This window comes from Hemiscyllium ocellatum, chromosome 9 (assembly GCF_020745735.1).
Source record: "Hemiscyllium ocellatum isolate sHemOce1 chromosome 9, sHemOce1.pat.X.cur, whole genome shotgun sequence".
Classification (NCBI taxonomy): domain Eukaryota; kingdom Metazoa; phylum Chordata; class Chondrichthyes; order Orectolobiformes; family Hemiscylliidae; genus Hemiscyllium; species Hemiscyllium ocellatum.
Window position 1 is genome coordinate 81,614,610 of NC_083409.1, and position 16,819 is coordinate 81,631,428.

The 16,819-nt window shown below is 44.3% G+C and overlaps 1 protein-coding gene across 3 annotated transcripts in view; it reads right to left on the reverse strand.

Annotated features, from left to right (window-relative positions):
• b4galt2 (UDP-Gal:betaGlcNAc beta 1,4- galactosyltransferase, polypeptide 2) overlaps positions 1-16,819 on the reverse strand; it is a 465,910-nt gene that overhangs the window by 364,003 nt on the left and 85,088 nt on the right. The window lies entirely within an intron of this gene.

Consider the following 16,819-nt stretch of genomic DNA (forward strand, 5'->3'; position numbering starts at 1 on the left):
GCTGTCATGTTTCCTGCATTACAATGACTGTACTTCTAAAGTACTTCAATAGTTCTGAAGTGAAGTGTTTCGTGTCATTATACACATTATGTAAATATGAGTTTTTTCATGTTTTTTTGATCCGGCACCTGCCTGAAACACTTGCTTGGGACTGCTCTTTCTGTACCAGCTTGCCTATAGTCATTGTTTCTTATGGGATACTCAGTATTGTAATGGCTGCCCATATTTGAAAGACACAAAATGGCCGACAAGGGGATAAACAGAATTTTAAAAACCTGCTTCAGCATTTAAACACAAAATGGCTGTCAAGTGATAAACAGAGCTAGAAGCCCTCTCCAGCATTTAAGGGAAACACAATGGCACCTTTGAACAGAAGTTACTCTGAAGTGAAAGGGGACACTGCACAATCAACAACCAGAGACAGTTTGAGAAGAAAATGTCATTGGACAGACAGTTTCAAGATTTGTAACAAACATTAAAGGAGGAGGTAACTTCTGCAATAACAAACACAGATGAACTAATTATATGAATCTTAAAACAGTTAGTTAGAACCAATTGTCTTTTCTATCTTTCATATATTATCAAGACAGCGGGAAACTATAAGAGTAACAGAATTTGATAGAGATAGCAAAGGAATACAAGGGGTGGGGGGGGGGGGGGTAGCGTTTGTGCCTACAGGTACTCATTGCTGGTCTATTGCAATAACAATTTAGATTAGATTCCCTACAGTGTGGAAACAGGCCCTTCGGCCCAACAAGTCCACACCGACCCTCCAAAGAGTAACCCACCCAGACTCATTTCCACTTTAACTAATGAACCTAACACTACGGGCAATTTAGCCTGGCCAATTCTTCTAACCTGCACATCTCTGGACTGTGGGAGGAAACCGGAGCACCCGGAGGAAACCCACGCAGACATGGGGAGAATATGCAAACTCCACACAGTCACCCGAGGCCGGAATCAAACCTGGGACCCTGGTGCTGTAAGACAACACTGAGCCACCGTGCCGCCCAAAATCCAACAGTTGCATTCATCAATGTTCTCATGACTTGAACCTTGCCTCCCCAGTCATCTCCATTGTCCAAGTGAGGTTTGTACCCTCACTCAAGCTCAGTCTCTGACGACCAGTGACAGTCACTGGTCTCTTGCTCAAGAACTGTTTAATTCTGTGCCTATGCACTTCCCCCAATTCACCCAATGAAGGAGCAGCGTTCCGAAAGTTTGTGATTTCAAATAAACCTGTTGGCCTATAAGCTGGTGTCATGTGAACTCTGTCCACCCCAGTCCAACACGGGCATCTCCACATCATACATACACCATGGCAGTGAAAACGTGCCATTGTGCCCAAGAATTGTCAACGTGACTCTGACTGAGGTGCTGAAAAGTAACAAAAGTCAGACTGAGTGGGACCAGATTTATGATGGAAGTGATAAAAGTTAAATCATAAAAATATGGTGAAGCACTAGAAAGAACAAGTGCTACTGTTGAACCTAGGGGAATCTGGAATTACTGACAAAATATATTTGCTCAAACTTGTTCTCTCACCGTTCTAAACAATCACTGTTGATTCCAATGTTACTGCATATACTGTGTGGAGGGTGGATTTTCTGAATGAATGGCACACGTTGTTCAACAGGAGTATACACTGGGAAATCAGATGCATGATTGCACCCCTTAGTTTTCCATCCGTTAACTCTAACAGATGAAAAATCAGGTTTGAATTTTGTCTGAACATCACCACTAACTGGTAAAGGTCTGTGAAAGAAGTGCATGTTTGTCAAATTAGTCTTACATTGTGGCTCACAATGGAAGAACCAATCACACATTCAGAATAAGCGTCAATCACCAACAGCTCCTAAATCTCTATAAATATTATGGGTTTTTTTTCCCTTCCTCTTTATACGTTGCATAGTGTACACATTGCAAAAGAACTGCAAATTCCTTCTCTCTCGGTACCATGCGAGCTCATGTGTAGGTCTGTACCAGGTCCTGCACATACACCCAGCTGGTAAAAGCTGATAACGGCAGCAGGGCTTCACTGCACAGCTCTTGGAGATTTGGTCACAGTTCATAGACCTGTCATAACCAATGACAAAAACTTTGGACATGTTGAATTCACATTGTGAGAACACAAATAAAAAGTGAATGCATTTATTTATTTTATAAACTATTAAATTGAAAGCAAGTAATAAAGATTTGAGCTCTGAAGGGTGACTGTTAGGGTTCGTGACTCATAATTATGTTTTTGAAAAAGAACATACTGTCACATTTCATTGGTACAGAATTCCGTTGAAAAAGATTTTTGGGACCTTTTGCCAATTTTTTAAACAAGTTGAGTGGCATGGATCAGGTCAGTAAGAAACCAGGAGGTCGATCACTAAGAGGTTCAGCAAGGACGATCATAAGCAAGACAATAGAGTTAATTGAGTTTGACGGACAGGTTGTGAAGTAGTTGAAGATTAAGGCTAACAGCACAGAGCTCTGTGAGACAATCCAAGCAAGACTGACAGCAGCAGATTGGCATGATGTACCAGCATTTGCAAATCTGAAATAAAATCTTAACATTTTAGATACCGGTCATTCTCCAACAACATTTCGTCAACATGATTTGGTTGTAACGTGATTGGTGAATAATTTTTTTAAAATGCGAACTCCCATTGGCTATTACAGGATTCCATCCCGGGTTACCTTAAGTCCACTCAAGGTGTTTACTTCTATAATCTCCTGCCTCTCAATACTCTCCCTCATTGTGAAACCACCTCCAAACCCCACAATGTCTCCAGATCAGACCTCTACTCTTTCTATAACTTCTTAACAATCCTATTTATGTCACTTCCTTCAGACCCCCTCCTCTCCAGCAACCTCTTTCTGCCATTGTAAACCTCCCTATTTGTGCACCATCCTCCTGTGCTTAAACCCTCCCTATCTTGGAAACCTCCTCCAGTACCTACAACCTCACAAACTGCGAAACTTCTTCAAGTCCCTATGATTCTCCCGACCTCTGAAAGCTCCTTTGTCACCATGAATCCTCACAATTACTGAAGCCTTCGTTTGGAATTCTTTTTTCTCATTATTTTTAAGTGGCAGTTTTGTGAGATGCAGGAATTGGTTTCCAAATGGCAAGAACAGAACCTTTATCATTAACCTTAACCTATGCAGTGGAGTTTCATGGATTCCGTTGTTCTCTACAGACTCACAAAGATGATTGCATAACCAGGGCAGACTGATATACAACCTGTACTGTAGCTCAGCAAACTCAGAAACCCTTTAAAGTGTTAAATTTGTTGTATTATTTCATTAAAATTTATCTTTGGCTACCTCCGATTTTTGTTTGATTTACACTGATATTTTTGGTGGTTCGCCCCAACCCCGTTTTTGTCCATTGGTCCTGTTATTTCTATTGCACAATTTTCTATCGCACAAGAACACAATTACCGCATTAAAGCAGAACAGACTGTAACAGAACGTGTTCATGGTTTATGAGTTGTTTCTAAAATTGGCCCTTAAATTTTAACATTATGATCAGATATGTGTATGGTCATTCATTATATAAAGTTAAAATGTGCAGGAGTCCATAGCAAAGTACCAGTTTAGCAGTGTTAGTGCTCTTCCCTAACAAGTAAGATGATTATGGGTTCAACCTCCATTTCAATGCAATACTGCAGAATTGTTGCATTGTCGGGTGTGCCATTTGTTTTATTGAGACACTATACCAAGGTCCAGGGGTTCATGTGGCATAGTGCCAGTATCCCTGCCTGAGGTCTAAGAAGTGTCATATACGAGTTCAACATTCCTGATGAAGGGCTTATGCCCGAAACGTCGAATTTCCTATTCCTTGGATGCTGCCTAACCTGCTGTGCTTTAACCAGCAACACATTTTCAGCTGTGATCTCCAGCATCTGCAGACCTCATTTTTTACACGAGTTCAACATCACCTCCTTGCTTTTGTACTCTATGCTGTATGTCAAGGATACTGTTTGCTTTATTAACTGCTCACACCTCCTGTCCTGCCACTTTCAAAGATCTGTGTACATGTACACCTATGTCCCTCTGCCCCTACACCCTCTTTAGAATTATACCTGTTATTTTATATTGTCTTTCAATGGTCTTCTATTAAAACGTATCTTCTCTCAATTCTTTGCATTGAATCTCATCTGTCATATATCTGCCCACTCCACCAAATTTTCAATGTCCTTTGGAGTTTGACACTGTCCTCCTCACAGTTTATAATTCTTCCAAGTTCAGTGTCATCTGCAAACCTTTGAAATTATCCACTACATTAATATATATCAGGAAAGAGAAGGGTGCCAATACTGACACCATAAACCTCCCTCCAGCCTGAAAAATATCCATTGACCATTGTTTTCTGCTTGCTATCACTCAGTCAATTTTTCAATGCATATTGCTACTGTACCTTTTTATAGCATGACCTCTAACTTTCCCAAAGGCTGTTGTGTGGTACTTACGGAAATCCATACATATCACAATAACAGCATTAGCCTCATCAACCCTGTTACCACTTCAAAAAACTTCCAGCAAGTCAGTTAAACATGATTTCCTCTTTAGAAATCCATGCTGATCCTTCCTAGTCAACCTATCTTTTTCCATGTAACTACTAATTCTATGCCAAATAATTGTTTCTGGAAGCTTCCCGACCAAAGTTAACAGGACTGGTCTGCAGTTGCTGGGATTATCCTTACAACCTTTCTCGAACAAGGCTGTAATGTTTGCAATTCTCCAATTAAGAGTCAACCATATTAATGTGGATCTAGAGTTACACATACACCAGATCAAACAAGACAGGCAGACTTCCTTCCCTAAAAATTATTAGTGAACCAGTTGTGTTTTTATGACAAATGATGATTGTTATCATGACCACTCACAATGAGATTTGCCTGTTCACATTCCAGAGTTATTAATGGTACTTACATTATTTAAATTCCACCAGTTGCCATGGTGAGATTTGGATAAAAGTCAGTTGAGCATTACCTGGGCATCTGCATTACTAATCCACTGACATTACCACTACACCACCATGTCCTGTGGGCACTTCTCTGTAGTGTATCAATTCTATTATTCTATTAATTCTGCAATGGTGCCTGCAGATTGGAAGTTTGCAAATATAACCCAATAGTTTAAAAAAAGGAGAGAGACAAACAGGGAACTATTTGACCTGTTAACTTGGCCTCAGCAGTAAGGCAATTATTAGAATCTATTAGAAAAAGATACAATTACTGGATATTTAGAAATAATTAATCTGATTGGACAAAGCCAACATGAAGTTATGGAAGGCAAATCATGTTTGACAAAACTGATATAGTTTTGAGAGAACTGGAAGTACATTTTACAAAGAGGATGCAGTGGATGTGATGCATTTGAACTTTCAAAAGGATTTTTGATCAAGTCCCACAGAGGAGATTTGTAAACATAATTGAAGCACATGGAGATAATGGATTAGCATGGATTGAGGATTGGTTAACAGCAGAGGCAGACAGTAGGGACAATGGAATTACTGACAGGTTGCTGGACTATGATCAGTGGAGTATTGCAAGGATCAGTGCTCAGTAGCCAGCTTTCCACAATTTATCTCAATGGCTTGAATTGCTTCACAATTGCAATATTTCCCGTTTGCAGATGATACAAAAATTGATGGAAATGTAATTGGTGAGGAGGATCAAAGAGGATCAAAGAGAATGTAGGCAGGTTGAGAGACAAGGGCATGGCAGGTCGAATATAATGTTGGTAAGTGTGAAGTCATCAAAATTGGTTGGAAGAATAAAGGCGTAAAGTTTCTCTTAAATAGTAAGAGATTAGAAAATGTTGATATTGATGAAAACGGGGTGGGGAGAGTAGGTAAAGTAATTATGGAGGAAATGGCCACACCTACCAATCTTCCTTAGATATGGGAGTAATGGCAAAGAAAGACAGAATTAGCAATGTTCCCATTCATTCAGAAATGAAGGTGCAAAGATAAACCCACCAATTACAGGCCGGTTAATTTAAGCCCAGTGGTGGGAAAGCTTTCAGAAATGATTATCTTGAACACCATTAACAAGCACTTTAACGATTCATCAAGGCCAGCATGGAATTATTAAACACAAATCTTATTTAATGGATTGATTTTTTTTTGATGAGTTAAGGAAAGGAGAATTAAGGACTTTGGTTGAGGTGGAGCAAATGGACTTCCAAAAAGGCACTTGTAAAAGTGTCACATAAGAAGTTTGCTGAGTAACAGGGAACATACAATAGAGTTCATTGCTGAACCAAAAGAAGGTATACATTGATGCTCCCTAAGGATCAGAACTAGAAGCTCTGCTTTTGCTGATGTGCATCAATAACCTGGATTTGGATGTACATACAGATCATGATTTCAAAATTTTCAGATGATGCAACATGTGAAGATATTGCAAATCGTGAGTAGGGTAGTGATAGACTGTAATAGGGCCTACTCGGGTCGATTGAATAGAAAGTCACGTGAAATTTTACACAGCAAAGTCACATGAAAGAAAACTTGATAGGAAAAATGAAAAGAGGATTGCATACAATTCTAAAGTGCCACAGAAACAGAGAGACCTGTGTATGTTTGTCCATAAATAAGCAAATGTGACAGGGCAGGCACCATAGAATCTCATATGACCACCTATGAGATCAGAATTGGGCCTGGCTTGAGATTTAATCTATAAATTCAGTTTAGGAAACATGGTTAATATGGACAAATTGAACCAAATGGTCTGTTTCCAAGCTTTATGACTCTAAGACAGCGTCTCCAAGGAGTACAGCACTACCTTGGTACTCTACTGGAATATAGGCATAGAGGTTTGTACTGGGATTAGGACTTCAACCCACAACTTTAAAGTGGAGAGTGCTACCAATTGAGCCACAGCACTACCGTGGTAGCAAAGAATTAACTGGCAAGAGAATCAGTGAACCAAGAGTAATGCTTAAAACATAGAAAGTTGTGCAATAAAAAAAGATAGTTTGAATAACCTATCAATTAAGATCGTGGAATCCTGAAAATAGAGGAATTTAAGCTTTAATTGCATGAAAATTTATTGAATAAAAGTACTGGCAATGTGGATATGGGCAGAATTAATATTAATGATGTGGAATTACATTCATAATATTACAAAAAACACATACTTGACTTCTTTTGGACTACTTGAGACCTGGAGAATGCCAAGGCAAGAAATGTGTTTTACAGTCACATTTATATTTAAGTAAACCTTTGCCTTAATGAAAGTTGAGTGCTGAAATGAAAACGTCCTGGAAATTGCCTGAAGCTTGTTCTCAAAGTGGAAGTTTCAGCTCAAGTGGAGACAACAGCCAGATAGAATTATGTGAGTCTAAATGGCTATGTATGTGAATTCCTCTGAGAGCAAGGTATTTTCACGGAAGAACGAGAAAGGTAACATTAGCACTGCAGACCAGAAATAACTTGGGAGATAAACTCTGAACTGATTCACAAATGAACACCGCTTCTTTGTTCCTTTGGAGACTGCAGCTAGGAATGAATTAACAACCTGACAGGTTTGGCTTCTGAGATTTACCTGTAATAATCCTGGGAGGAAGAAACTAGTTTTTTGGGGATTGACAAAAAAAATAGCAAAACTGTTGTGACATCCAGCATACAGATTAGTCAACTGAAGGGAAACAGTGCTTTTATCATTTGAATTTAAATAGTATAAGATCATGAGCATGCCTTTTAGACAACAATCTTACATGTTCTTGACACTCATTAAATTTTCTTTGCTTGGTTATAGTAAGATGCTCTGTTGTCTCTCGCCTTCTTCTATAATAATTTTCTGTGTTAATCTTATCATTCTTGTGATTAAGCTACACAACCATTTAAATCTAATTGGCAAAGCTTCCTTATTGGTATCACATATTCAATTGTTAAGCAACAAAGCCTTTTGATCTTCAGCTACCACATTAATCAACAAAAAGGTGCACTTATTATCTACTAGTTTGCTCTGCAGAAAGTCAGTTCTTGTTCTAATGTGTTTGTCTTTAAAATAAATGGACAGAATTGCCTGGGAATCAATGTGATTACAGAGTGAACAACGGCTTAGGGCAACCCAGTGATATCAAACTGAATTTCTCTCTTTTAAGTTGAGATAGAACCTTATTTGTGTCACCTTGTTAGACACTGCTTGATAAATTCCACTGACACTCTCATTCTCTCTCTCTTTCAGCACCTCACACAAGAATGGATATGGTCATGATGCTCCTAGGAAAGATAATAAACACCTCTAACAGACAGCTGGTTGATGTAGCATCTGAGGACACAGATTACTTCCACTGGGCTCCAGAAGCAAACTTTTTCAGCTGAGGGTCAAATTGCCACTCTTTCAACTCCATCATGCTCCAGCCTCAGTTGATGCTCTGTCCCTCAGATACTCCAGAATCTAACGCTGTTCCAATACAACATCCAAACATTGATTTACAGATACTCCAAGAAGACTCCTTTACATCCTTGTACTTTAATTACTCGATAATGAGAAAATTTTAACAGGTATCAAGTTAGTGATTTTTTTTTTCCTTTCACTCAAAATGAGAAACGTACACAAAATGTTTGAAATTTTGGGTGCTGGGCTCAGGGAAGATGAATGAAACACCAATGGCTTCATCCATGGAGTGCAAGGGGGTGATCATATAAACTAGATCACAGAAGAATGTTTGCTTTCTGCACAGTAGATTCCAACTGCACTGACTGAAAACATTAATGGCAGGTACACCCCTAAAACCTTCTCCAGTTATGGAGATGATAAATTACACTCCACCAGCAGCTGGTCTATGGACTACATTTTAGATGACACTAACATTGCCATTCATGGTGTTAAAAAAGGTAGAGCATACAATGTCCAGTCCCAACCTCATTTTGAACAGTAGAAGTATTCTATAGTATAGAAAAGTAGGTAACAAAGATAAGTACATTGCTCTCTAACATCAAATTACTCAGCAATTCAGTAGAATAATCTGCAACTTCATAATTATAGCCACAAGATGAATGGTGACAGCAATGCTTGCAGAATGGTTCTGAAAATACAATGGTTATGTGCTAACTCCCAAGGGGTTAAAGGTCTCATTTTCAAATTTAACACTTTCTAGATTTCCTATCTACACTGTGTGCCATTCATTGCAATCTGATGTCTGGCATTAATGGACTTTCCACCTGTCCTTCAAACATATTTGCTACTTTGATCTAGAAGTGATGAGTGAGCTGCAAACTACAATGCAGAGGGGGAATATCAGAATATATAATGTATTTTTGGCATAGGAACCAGAGGGATTGTGTAATGTCGAGCTTTTGTGTCTGTTGTAACAGTGGAGAGCTGTGACTGTCTGATACTTTATGCCATATCAAAAATCACAGCCCTGATATTTACAATCAGCAGAAAGCCACCACAAAGATATAGCATGGACCTTGCCTTTCTTGAGGTGAACACCATTCTCTCGCCAGTTACATGGGTCTCTGGTGCCAAGTAACAGTGCTGTCAACATGCAGGCTCAGTAGCCATTCATTGTGAAGGACTCACTCAGACAGTAAACCAGGAAGTACTAAGCAGAATTTATCATACTGCAGAAAACAAAATCAAACTTGGCGAATACAAATGGAACTGAGCAGAAATAAATAAACTTTTCTGTAAATCACTGCAATTTGTTTTCACATAATTGAGCAATGTGTCATTCCACCAATAAAAATATCAGTCTTTCAGAACCAAAGAGGTTTTCCTGAATAATACAATTTTATACACCATTAAAAATCCAGTTACACCCCATACAACAAGGCTTAAATTTTCTAAGGGTTTTACAAAGTGACTTTAGCATTCAACATTTGAAGATCATGCTAATTCAGAGATTCCAAATTGATTTCCTTCTGCAAGGCCTTCATCTTGAAGTAGGCAAGGGTATCACTGACTGCAGCACACTAGCTCACACACAAAATAAAGAGAAACCACTGTACGGTCATTACTAATGCAAAATCCCAGAAAATATTTCAAAGCTGAGCTTTGGGCGGCACGGTGGCACAGTGGTTAGTACTGCTGTCTCTCAGCGCCAGAGACCCGGGTTCAATTCCTGCCTCAGGGAACTGTCTGTGTGGACTTTGCACATTCTCCCCGTGTCTGCATGGGTTTCCTCCAGGTGCTCTGGTTTCCTCCTACAATCCAAAAATGTGCAGGTTAGGTGAATTGGCCATGCTAAATTGCCCGTAGTGTCAGGTGAAGGGGTAAGTGTAGGGGAATGGGTCTGGGTAGGTTGCTCTTCGGAGGGTCGGTGTGGACTTGTTGGGCCGAAGGGCTGTATCCACACTGTAAGTAATCTAATCTTAAGGACACCATCAGGCACCGAATGTGCGCATTTAAAGCAGACAGTGTATACCTTTGCAACCTGCTCAAGTTAAATGCACATTTGGTGCAAAGTTGGTCAGAGTTCAGTGAGCAAATTACCAACAGCTTTTTAACTGTCCATTCATTCCATTTCCATCAAACAGAATTAAAATTCCTCTGCGTGGCAATATATCCATGAATCCCATTATAAGTAATGGGGCACAAAACATTCAAATAAAAAGCTTATGAAAATCTCTTAGAACATGCTTTCTTCAATGTCATAATTCCAAAGAAGTATCAATGGTTCTTCCTTAAAGATTGCATTTTGAAAAGGCTAATAATGGATCAATTCATGTTCTGATCTAGAGTTTTAATATTGTTTCAGTTGTTCAACATTGGAGACTTATGTTTAATGAACCAACACATTATTGCAACGCCACATTTTCACTTTTCAGACTGCCTGTACCAAGCACCAGACTGTAGCCTATCTGTTCCAATGAGGAAATATGTCATGACCCAATTTTCTAGCTAACTGCCTTGTATCCTGGCAAACATTTATCCCACAACCATCACCACTTTCAAAGATAGAGGAGAATGAAAGAGATTCCTGGTGAGTAAGCAGGTAGAGAACTACCAAAACTGTGCATTGGGCAGAAATACTAATTCAAATCCAAAATGGAGTTAGAAATACAAATACAAATGCTTGGACGCCAGCAATTGTTTCTAAAATATGTAAGCAGTGCAGGCCATATGAAGTTATTACTGATTATACTGCTAGTAAAAAATGAGGTCTGCAGATGCTGGAGATCACAGCTGCAAATGTGTTGCTGGTCAAAGCACAGCAGGTTAGGCAGCATCTCAGGAATAGAGAATTCGACGTTTCGAGCATAAGCCCTTCATCAGGAATAAGAGAGAGAGAGCCAAGCCGGCTGAGATAAAAGGTAGGGAGGAGGGACTAGGGGGAGGGGCGATGGAGGTGGGATAGGTGGAAGGAGGTCAAGGTGAGGGTGATAGGCCGGAGTGGGGTGGGGGCGGAGAGGTCAGGAAGAGGATTGCAGGTTAGGAGGGCGGTGCTGAGTTGAGGGAACCGACTGAGACAAGGTGGGGGGAGGGGAAATGAGGAAGCTGGAGAAATCTGAATTCATACCTTGTGGTTGGAGGGTTCCCAGGCGGAAGATGAGGCGCTCCTCCTCCAGCCGTCGTGTAGTTGTGTTCTGCCGGTGGAGGAGTCCAAGGACCTGCATGTCCTCGGTGGAGTGGGAGGGGGAGTTAAAGTGTTGAGCCACGGGGTGATTGGGTTGGTTGGTTCGGGCGGCCCAGAGGTGTTCTCTGAAGCGTTCCGCAAGTAAGCGGCCTGTCTCACCAATATAGAGGAGGCCACATCGGGTGCAGCGGATGCAATAGATGATGTGTGTGGAGGTACAGGTGAACTTGTGGCGGATATGGAAGGATCCCTTGGGGCCTTGGAGGGAAGTGAGTGTGGAGGTGTGGGCGCAAGTTTTACATTTCCTGCGGTTGCAGGGGAAGGTGCCGGGGGTGGAGGTTGGGTTGGTGGGGGGTGTGGATCTGACAAGGGAGTCACGAAGGGAGTGGTCCTTGCGGAACGCTGATAGGGGAGGGGAGGGAAATATATCCTTGGTGGTGGGGTCCGTTTGGAGGTGGCGGAAATGGCGGCGGATAATACGTTGTATGCGCAGGTTGGTGGGGTGGTAGGTGAGAACCAGTGGGGTTCTGTCTTGGTGGCGGTTGGAGGAGCGGGGCTCAAGGGCGGAGGAGCGGGAAGTGGAGGAGATGCGGTGGAGGGCATCGTCGATCACGTCTGGGGGGAATCTGCGGTCCTTGAAGAAGGAGGCCATCTGGGTTGTGCGGTGTTGGAATTGGTCCTCCTGGGAGCAGATGCGGCGGAGACGAAGGAATTGGGAATATGGGATGGCGTTTTTACAGGGGGCAGGGTGGGAGGAGGTGTAGTCCAGGTAGCTGTGGGAGTCAGTCGGTTTATAATAGATGTCTGTGTTGAGTCGGTCGCCCGAGATAGAAATGGAAAGGTCTAGGAAGGGGAGGGAGGAGTCTGAGACAGTCCAGGTGAATTTCAGGTCGGGATGGAAGGTGTTAGTAAAGTTGATGAACTGTTCAACCTCCTCGTGGGAGCACGAGGCAGCGCCGATACAGTCATCGATGTAGCGGAGGAAAAGGTGGGGGGTGGTGCCAGTGTAGTTGCGGAAGATGGACTGTTCCACATATCCTACGAAGAGGCAGGCATAGCTGGGGCCCATGCGGGTGCCCATGGCAACTCCTTTAGTTTGGAGGAAGTGGGAGGATTGAAAAGAGAAGTTATTCAGGGTGAGGACCAGTTCAGTCAGTCGAAGGAGGGTGTCAGTGGAAGGGTACTGGTTAGTGCGGCGGGAAAGGAAGAAGCGGAGGGCTTTGAGTCCTTCGTGATGGGGGATGGAGGTGTACAGGGACTGGATGTCCATAGTGAAAATAAGGCGTTGGGGACCGGGGAAGCGAAAATCCTGGAGGAGGTGGAGGGCGTGGGTGGTGTCCCGAACGTAGGTGGGGAGTTCTTGGACTAAAGGGGACAGGACCGTGTCGAGGTATTGGGAGATGAGTTCGGTGGGGCAGGAGCAGGCTGAGACAATGGGTCGGCCGGGGCAGGCAGGTTTGTGGATTTTGGGCAGGAGGTAGAAACGGGCGGTGCGGGGTTGTGGGACTATGAGGTTGGAGGCGGTGGATGGGAGATCCCCTGAGGTGATGAGGTCCTGGATGGTATGGGAGATGATGGTTTGGTGGTGGGAGGTGGGGTCGTGGTCAAGGGGGCGATAAGAGGAGGCGTCCGCGAGCTGGCGTTTGGCTTCAGCGGTGTACAGGTCAGTGCGCCAAACTACCACCGCGCCTCCCTTGTCTGCGGGTTTGATGGTGAGGTTGGGATTGGAGCGGAGGGAGTGGAGGGCTGCACGTTCTGAGGGTGAGAGGTTGGAGTGGGTGAGAGGGGTGGACAGGTTGAGTCGGTTGATGTCACGGCGGCAGTTGGCTATAAAGAGGTCGAGGGCGGGTAGGAGGCCTGCACGGGGTGTCCAGGTGGATGGGGTGTGTTGGAGGCGGGAGAAGGGGTCGTCAGAGGGTGGGCGGGAGTCTTGGTTGTGAAAGTAGGCACGGAGGCGAAGGCGGCGGAAGAATTGTTCAATATCTCGCCGCGTGTTGAACTCATTAATCCGAGGGCGTAGGGGAACGAAGGTGAGGCCCCTGCTGAGGACTGATCTTTCATCCTCAGAGAGGGGGAGATCTGGAGGGATGGTGAAAATCCGGCAAGGCTGGGAGCTAGGACCTGGTGTGGGACTGGAGCTGGAGCTGGAGCTGGGGGCGGGGTTAGGGGCGGGGACAGAGATCGAAGTAGGGGCGGAGTTAGACGTGGTGACGTTGCTCGACGTGGGGGCGGGGTCATGCGTCGTGACGGAAATAAGCGTGGGGGCGGGGTTACGTGAAGCGACGGGAGATGGCGTGGGGGCGGGGTTATGGGCGGGGTTATGCGTAGTGACGAAAGACGGCGTGGGGGCGGGGAAACCTGAGGAATTGTGCTCCTGCAGGTTAGTGATGTCAGTGGGGGCGGAAGTGGCTGCGTCGACGGCAACCGGAGGGGCGGAAATGGTTGCGGCGACGGAGGAGTGGTGGTCATTCCCGGTGGCCGCGTGGGTCGCGGGTCCGTCGGCGATTGTGGAAGCGGTTGTGTGTGTGGTGGTCACCGGGGCAGTTGTAGGGGCGGCGATCGCGGGGGCTCCGAGGTCGGTGGGGGCGGAAGTGACGTCACGGTCGGCGGCGGCCTTTGGTGCCGCGGGCGCTGTGGAGGCCACATGTGTAATGGCGTCCGACAGGCCTGTGGAAGATTCTGGAATAGTTGAGGGGCCACGAGTGTGGGGGTAAGTACATGAAAGTTTTTGGTACTTACTGTCTTTAATCTCTGATAGGGCTAGGAAGAACTAAACTAAAGGAGTTGCCATGGGCACCCGCATGGGCCCCAGCTATGCCTGCCTCTTCGTAGGATATGTGGAACAGTCCATCTTCCGCAACTACACTGGCACCACCCCCCACCTTTTCCTCCGCTACATCGATGACTGTATCGGCGCTGCCTCGTGCTCCCACGAGGAGGTTGAACAGTTCATCAACTTTACTAACACCTTCCATCCCGACCTGAAATTCACCTGGACTGTCTCAGACTCCTCCCTCCCCTTCCTAGACCTTTCCATTTCTATCTCGGGCGACCGACTCAACACAGACATCTATTATAAACCGACTGACTCCCACAGCTACCTGGACTACACCTCCTCCCACCCTGCCCCCTGTAAAAACGCCATCCCATATTCCCAATTCCTTCGTCTCCGCCGCATCTGCTCCCAGGAGGACCAATTCCAACACCGCACAACCCAGATGGCCTCCTTCTTCAAGGACCGCAGATTCCCCCCAGACGTGATCGACGATGCCCTCCACCGCATCTCCTCCACTTCCCGCTCCTCCGCCCTTGAGCCCCGCTCCTCCAACCGCCACCAAGACAGAACCCCACTGGTTCTCACCTACCACCCCACCAACCTGCGCATACAACGTATTATCCGCCGCCATTTCCGCCACCTCCAAACGGACCCCACCACCAAGGATATATTTCCCTCCCCTCCCCTATCAGCGTTCCGCAAGGACCACTCCCTTCGTGACTCCCTTGTCAGATCCACACCCCCCACCAACCCAACCTCCACCCCCGGCACCTTCCCCTGCAACCGCAGGAAATGTAAAACTTGCGCCCACACCTCCACACTCACTTCCCTCCAAGGCCCCAAGGGATCCTTCCATATCCGCCACAAGTTCACCTGTACCTCCACACACATCATCTATTGCATCCGCTGCACCCGATGTGGCCTCCTCTATATTGGTGAGACAGGCCGCTTACTTGCGGAACGCTTCAGAGAACACCTCTGGGCCGCCCGAACCAACCAACCCAATCACCCCGTGGCTCAACACTTTAACTCCCCCTCCCACTCCACCGAGGACATGCAGGTCCTTGGACTCCTCCACCGGCAGAACACAACTACACGACGGCTGGAGGAGGAGCGCCTCATCTTCCGCCTGGGAACCCTCCAACCACAAGGTATGAATTCAGATTTCTCCAGCTTCCTCATTTCCCCTCCCCCCACCTTGTCTCAGTCGGTTCCCTCAACTCAGCACCGCCCTCCTAACCTGCAATCCTCTTCCTGACCTCTCCGCCCCCACCCCACTCCGGCCTATCACCCTCACCTTGACCTCCTTCCACCTATCCCACCTCCATCGCCCCTCCCCCTAGTCCCTCCTCCCTACCTTTTATCTCAGCCGGCTTGGCTCTCTCTCTCTTATTCCTGATGAAGGGCTTATGCTCGAAACGTCGAATTCTCTATTCCTGAGATGCTGCCTAACCTGCTGTGCTTTGACCAGCAACACATTTGCAGCTGATTATACTGCTACTTTGCAAAGGAAGAGAAGCGAGCACAGACCCAGCATGGCACACCATGCCTGGACAGACTTAGAAAGAACACTCTGATGTTAATGATTGAGCAGTGATTTTGAGTAACAGCAACCTTACTGCCAAGTTGGCAAATAAGGGCAGCAGACAACATGTGCCGCTCCAGACCAGCATGAGTCGTCAAACCTCGAATGAGTTTACTTTGAAGTTTGAAATGTTGGTCTTGTAAACTCTGTTTTGCTTGTCTATTTGGATTAAATTTTCATCTTTGGAAGGAAAGACGTTATATCTCATTGGTTTAGGACATATTTAAAAGATATGCTCATGATAACATAACAGTTTTAAAATATGTGACTTGAGGGTATAAAGGTCTCATACCCAATCTTTCCTGCGATCATTTGAAGTAAGACACATTTCTAGAAGCATGTTGTTTCCTGTTGTAATCTAATAGATTAATAGTAGCTGAGATAACTATGAACATATGAATGTAGCATTTCAGTTAATTTCCTTAAAACGTCAATCGGCATACCCATTTTCTTACATTAAGGGAGATAATGTAAGCATTATTGCATTAGGCAAAATACCTTGTTGGAGACAAAATCACATCATATCCCACAAATGCCAGCATAACGTTAGCTTGCCTTCAGCAGGGTATTCTACTGTATGCAGTAATGCTTACTTGATCTCCCACAACATATGATAATTTAAGGTCGGAGTCATTATGGTATTGAATAATCCACCAGAAATTCATTTCAACTTAACATTATATACAAACATCATATTCTTCACACACGTAAGTGTTTAAATAACATTAAACTAGAAGATTACAACAGAGCAACATGCTCCCATGGTGTGTCACACTTCAAGTGACCCTGGGATAAGAGAAAGGACAAATTTTTATACCTTCATGTTACAGTCATTCCTCCGTATCCACAAGGGTTCCATTCCTGAGAACTCTGGCAAATGATGAAATTCATGATTGTACAGCTCATTAAAATAGCTTACAATGGTT